General features: G+C 36.9%; 1 pseudogene; it reads left to right on the top strand.

The window, feature by feature from the left end:
* Positions 1–1,252: 1,252 nt before the first annotated feature.
* On the top strand, positions 1,253–1,862 carry LOC105861861 (small ribosomal subunit protein eS8 pseudogene; annotated as a pseudogene).
* The last annotated feature ends 4,425 nt before the right edge of the window (positions 1,863–6,287 follow it).

The raw sequence follows: 6,287 nt of genomic DNA, 5'->3' as shown, positions 1-6,287 counted from the left end.
TGACAGGAATATTGTAGGTCCATGCCCGGGGGGCACACTTCATCAGAAGTGCCAGAGCTGGATGCCACCTACATAGCCTAAGACAGAGGCCTCACCTTCACATTGATCGCCCGATCTTATATTTGGGGTGCTGGTCGAGGAAGCCCATCGCGTAGCCTAAGACAGGCTCTCCACCAACCTGTATAAATCTCCCTCATATTAATAAAGAGAGGGAGAGATGTTGGGGACCGAGGCCTTTGAAGTTCTTAACCCGGAAATACCCTGAGCAGAAAATACCCTGAGTTGCCAAAAAAGTGCTTAACGACCGTTCCGGAAAAAACTGCAAGATATTTCAGGTTTGCTGCCAGAGGCTGTTTGTAATTGATCAACCCTAACCCCCCGCTGCCCCTTCCTACTTCATTGTTTCTGTATGTCTATAAAACCAACAAAGGATCTAAGTAAAGTAGACCTTGACAGCCAAAAAAAAAAAAAAAAAAAAAAAAGAATGGGTTACAGCCTGCTTACACATCTAGTTAAGGTACAGTTCACTATATACTGAGAAGCCTTTGGATCAAACTTAAAATATATAAGGAGGGAGCTTTAGGAGAATATTAATTTGACACTAGGTATTAACAAAATACAGCATTTAAAAATTACACTTAAAGAATAAACGAGGCCAGGCACGGTGGCTCACATCTAGCACTCTGGGAAGCCAAGGCTGGCGGATTGCTCGAGGTCAGGATTTTGAAACCAGCCTGAGCAAGAGCAAGACCCTGTCTCTACTATAAATAGAAAGAAATTAATTGGCCAACTAATATATATAGAAAAAATTAGCCAGGCATGGTGGTGCATGCCTATAATCCCAGCTACTCGGGAGGCTGAGGCAGCAGGATTGCTTGAACCCAGGAGTTTGAGGCTGCTGTGAGCTAGGCTGACGCCGGGGCACTCACTCTAGCCTGGGATATGCTTGAAGCTCTTACTCGAGGGGAAAGGGGGGCATGGGCAATATATGTACCCCCATAATACGCTAAAAAAATAAAAGTGAGACTCTGTCTCAAAAAAAAAAATGAATGAGAGTTTGGTGGCAGATAAACCATAGAAGGATGCAGAGGCAGAAGTAGCATAGTATCATATGCAATGGTGAGGAGGGAGAGATCATTATGTGTTTGAACAATAGATAAATTGGCTCTCTAGAATGTAAAGTGTAAGGGAGTGAATGGAAGTAGATAAAGATGATAGTGCCATTTCTGGTCTTTCCAGCCAGCACTGAGTTATGGCCATCACTAGGCACAACTGTCACAAACACAGCAAGACCTGGGGCAAGAGAAAGCCTTACTGCAAGAAGCAGAAATATGACTTGGATCACCCCCGACCTGCATGCACACCATCCAAAGGCAGGGAGGTAACAAGAAATACCATGCCCTGAGGCTGGATGAGGCAAATTTCTCCTTGGGTTCAGAATGTTGTACTTGCAAAACAAGAATCATTTATGTGTACAATGCATCCAATAACAAGCTAGTCTGCACCAAGACATTGGTAAAAAATTGCATCATGCTTACTGACAGCACTGTACTGACAGTGGTACAAGTCCTAGTAAGCACTGCCCCTGGGCCACAAGAAGGGGGCCAAGCTGACTTCTGAGGAAGAAGAGATTTTAAACAACAACAACAAAAAATGATCAAGGAAAATTCATAAGAAATATGGTAAAAAACAAAAAGAATGCCCAAAGCAGCAGTCTTCTGGAGGTGCACTTCCAGTAGACCAAGCTTCTCCCATGCATTACATCCAGACCAGGCCAGTGTGGCCGAGCAGATGGCTGTATGCTAGAGGGCAAGGAGATGGAGTTCTTTCTGAGGAAAATCAAGGTCCAGAAAGGCAAATAATTCCTCTTCCCTCCTGTCTTAGCTCATGTAATAAAAGTTTTTATTGTTCTAAAGAAAAAACAAAAAAAGAGTGTCATCTCTGTTGTATCAGTACAGTATTAGTATTAGATAAAACAGCTCTATTGTATTAGTAGGGATAGTCTACCTGCTTTAACAAAAAAGCCTCCAACTCCCAATGGCTTTCTTAATAAATCTCTTTTTCATTCATTTTTCAAGTCTAGGTGTGTTAACAGCACAGTTAGGGGTGAGGGTTTCTTTCAGAAGACTTTCAGAAAAACAAATTCCTCCAATAAGCAGTGCTACCACTTCCTAGGGCTTCAACAACATTCACTAAATCTCTACATTTGATGAATGTTTCTACTATATGTGCACATAAGTGTTGATAAGTTAACACCAATTTGATGGTGGTGTCGGAAGGGTGGGAGAGGGGAGGAGGGGATGGGTATATTCACACCTAATGTGTGTGGTACGCACCATCTGGGGGATGGACATTCTTGAAGCTCTGACTTGGGTGAGGCAAAGGCAATATATGCAACGTAAACATTTGTACCCCTGTAATGTGCTGAAATAAAAAATAGAATTAAAAATAAAATCTCTGCATTTGGTCAGGAGCTGAAGACCAAAAGAGAACTTGGAAGATTGCATGAGAGACTTTAGAGGCCAGTCCTAGAAATGGCACACACCACTTCTGGCTAACTTCTATTGGCCAGAACTGACCCATTTGGCCCCATGTAACTCCAAGAGAGGTTGAGAAATGCATTTGGCCTCCTGGTAGAGAAAATGAGGAGGCTTTCATGAGCACCTAATATAGTTTTGCTCACTTGTACTCATTTCTATTACCTTATCTGTGTATGTTATCTTCTCCAAAGCTCAGTTTCATTATCTGTATAATGATGATAAGCAAAGATAAGTTCCAACATTGTTGTATGAAATTAAACATTGTCTATGAATGTCACTAACAGAATATCTGTCATATGTTAGGTGATAATTGTTACAAAAAGGCAACTGAACAACAAAATGGATGATGTGTTCAAGAGTATTTCTGAAAAAAAGTAAAATAAAAGTTGTGCTTTATATAACTGACTCCTTGGACAGTGGATGAATGATGAAAGAATGGCATTAAAGTCCTGTAGGAAACTAAGCCCATGAAGCCCATGTGTGTTTTAAATAGTGGAGAGAATGCTAGATAACATATGCAGAGATTCTTTCTCAAACATGCACAGTTTCTGCCCAGCTTTGGGGAGGATAGGAAACAGTTCAAGACTGAGCTTCCTGAGGAAAAGCAAGAGATAGTGACAGTGTTAAGGGGTACATAAGGAGGTTCATCTGTGTCTCCACCTTCAATTAATACACAGACTAAGTTAAAACAGTAAATATCTTCAAGAGCAATCCTTAAGATATCCTGCCTGACTTCCAACCAAATTTTCAGCCCCAAGCATTGCCTATACAAAAATTTTTGAACACTCCTGTGAGGAAAAACTGATTGAAGGGAGATGCATGTGCTTAACTCCAAACTGAGGGGTCTGACCTCTATATAAATTAACGTTGAGTGTGCCTTTTTTCCTTTCTTTTATGATCCTATGTTTATTTTTGACTAGTGAAGAGCTTTTATAAAATTAAAGTTTTCTCAAATCAAATTCATTGGCAGAAATCAAAGTAATACAGGAAATTTACTCAATGCAGGGTTCAGTTAAACTCTTGTGAATGTTTACTTTATGCTGTCAAAAATGGATAGTTCAGCTTCATTTTCTTAACATTCAATATTTCCTATTATTAATAAAAAGTCTCATGACCCTAAATAAATTAAATCAACATTGATTCTACAATTTCTTTGTAAAAAATAACATTACTATTTCAGAAGCAATTAAACTATTAAAGTCAATACAATTTTGTCAGAATTATTTACCATTGATTAGAAAATAACCTTATGAATCATTTTGAAGAATGTTCTTTATTTTTATTTTTAGCTCTGACTAACAAAGGTGCTTGACAAAAGTAAGTTGAATTAGTGTATTGAATTGCCACAGCTATGTGAATTTATGTTAAATATTTTATTCATTGTTTTAATGTTTGCTTTTAATAAAGGAATTATGAATCTGAACACATTATAGTTGGCCTCTGAACATTTTGAGTTTATAAATTTGGGATTAGCTTCAGGGTAAATATGTGTTGAGATTTCATCAGTGCCACTTGGGTTATTAAAATGTGTCTGATGGAATATGATACAGTTAGGCCAGGTTTTTAAAAGACATATGAATCTGCATCATAGAGGCCAAAACATCTGTGGCCAAAACATCTTCTTCTCAGGTAAAGTATCAATTTAAAGTATCCCCATTTTCCTTTTTATATGTCTACATATAAGTTCCCTATGCCTTCCATCTCAAAGATACTAGGTTGCTTTTTATGTTAGAGCCCTGAATTGTCTATACTCATTGTTTTCTAAGAATCCTGTGATTATATTTTTGCTATTATAAAAGTAATACCTTCTAACTTGTAGTTATCAATGTCTCCAATAACAACACTGAGTGGGGAGAGAGAGGTAGATGGCGGACAGAGAGGGAGAGAGAAGGAGAGAGAACTCTAGCTCTCTGGTGTCTCTGCTAAGGGCACTACTCTTATCATGAAGGTTCTATCCCCCTGAACTCTTGTAACGTAATTACCTCTTAAATGTCCCATCTTCAAATATCATCACAAGAGGATTAGGGGTTCAACATATGAATTATCAGGGGACACAAACGTTTAGTTCATAGCAAATAGTATACAAATCTCCTTATTAGAGTGGCTAGACCAAAAATCAGGTCTATTACCATGATCCAAAAAAATAGTATAAGAAACCCTACATTAGTGGTTTTCAATCCTGGATGTAAATTCTAATAACCTGAGAGTTTTTGCATAATACTTATTCTCCTCTCCTCTTATCCCAACAAATGAATCAAAACTTTGGGATGGCAATGAGGCATCAGGTTTGCAGTCAGGGTTGAGAACCACTGATCTCCATGCAACTAAGCCCTGGAGCACAAGAAGGTAGTCACATTTAATTGGAAAATATATTTTGAAACACTAATATTTTGCTTAGCTGTCATAATTGAAAATTATTTGAAAAATGGTATGTGAAAAAGAAGTATAAATATATTAAAATTTCCTTATAGGGCTTTTAATGAAATGTGCTTCATTCTTTTCCTACACATAGAAATTAAATTTTTATCATTGCCTTGGGAATTTGCACATTTTTTAAAGAAAATAAAGTAAATTTTGACTTACACAAAGCACCTTTGTGAGCAACCTTTGTTTAGCTATTATATCTTACTCACTTATGTACCGTTGTCCCTTTGCATATTGTGAACTCTCAATAAATGCCTTTTGAATGGAATTCCCATAGCTAATTAAAAGTAACAGCTGTTACAATGGGCATGATGATTTTCTTCATTCTGACGTGAATAATGAAAATTGGGGGACTGAAAAGGTATTTTCTTAATCTCTTACTTTTAACAGGAAATCAGTGTTTTCTGAAGTGCCCACTAAGTTTCTCTCTCTCTCTCTCTCTCTCTCTCTCTCTCTCTCTCTCTCTCTCTCTCTGTGTGTGTGTGTGTGTGTGTTTTGTTTTTTTTTTTTGTGTGTGTGTGTGTACACACACAGAATTCTGGACTTCAATCCTTACCCAAAGCTGTGATGTAGCTATTAATTCTCCCAGGATTGAGGAGAGGGTAACAGAGTAAAAACATGCTGTGTTGTGAATGCATACATGGCAGTTTACTTTTCCTTCAAATTGTATCTGTATTAATAACATATGTAGGTTTACAGTGATACTGATTAAGAGCCATTTAATTGCACAGGTTTTACATTATTTTTCTTAAAGAAGACACCTCCAAATATAGATGCTTTTGGTCCCACAAAACCTGGGGCCACTCAGGGTGATTACCCCCATTTTATGAATGGCAAAGATTAAGAGATTATAATTAATCCAGAATTTTAGAGCAATATATTAAGAAAAAAATGGGAATACAACCCTGATCTGAGGTTTCTTTGTTTCTAAGGGATATGACTCTATTACAAAAAGAAGGCAGGAGATGAAATTTAGAATTTGTATAAAATTGTTTGGCTCTGAATCAAATTTAATCTGAAAGCATATCATATTTCAGCTGTTAGCCATTAGAACAATGTAATTGGTTTAATTGCAAAATATATATTGAAACACTAATCTTTTGCTTAGCTGCCAAAATTCAAAATTATTTGAAAAACAGTATATGAAAAATAATTATAAAAATATTTAAATGTCCTTAATATGGCTTTTAAGGAAATGTGCTTAATTATTTTCCTATACATAGAAATACATTTTCATTACTGTTTTAAGAATTTTATTGTTACATTTACATGAACGTGATTTTTTTTAAAGAAAATAAGGTCAATTTTGACTTACACTAAACA

This window comes from Microcebus murinus, chromosome X (assembly GCF_040939455.1).
Source record: "Microcebus murinus isolate Inina chromosome X, M.murinus_Inina_mat1.0, whole genome shotgun sequence".
Lineage (NCBI taxonomy): Eukaryota > Metazoa > Chordata > Mammalia > Primates > Cheirogaleidae > Microcebus > Microcebus murinus.
The sequence above is the reverse complement of the archived record's forward strand: the minus strand, read 5'-3'. Positions and strand labels throughout refer to the sequence as shown.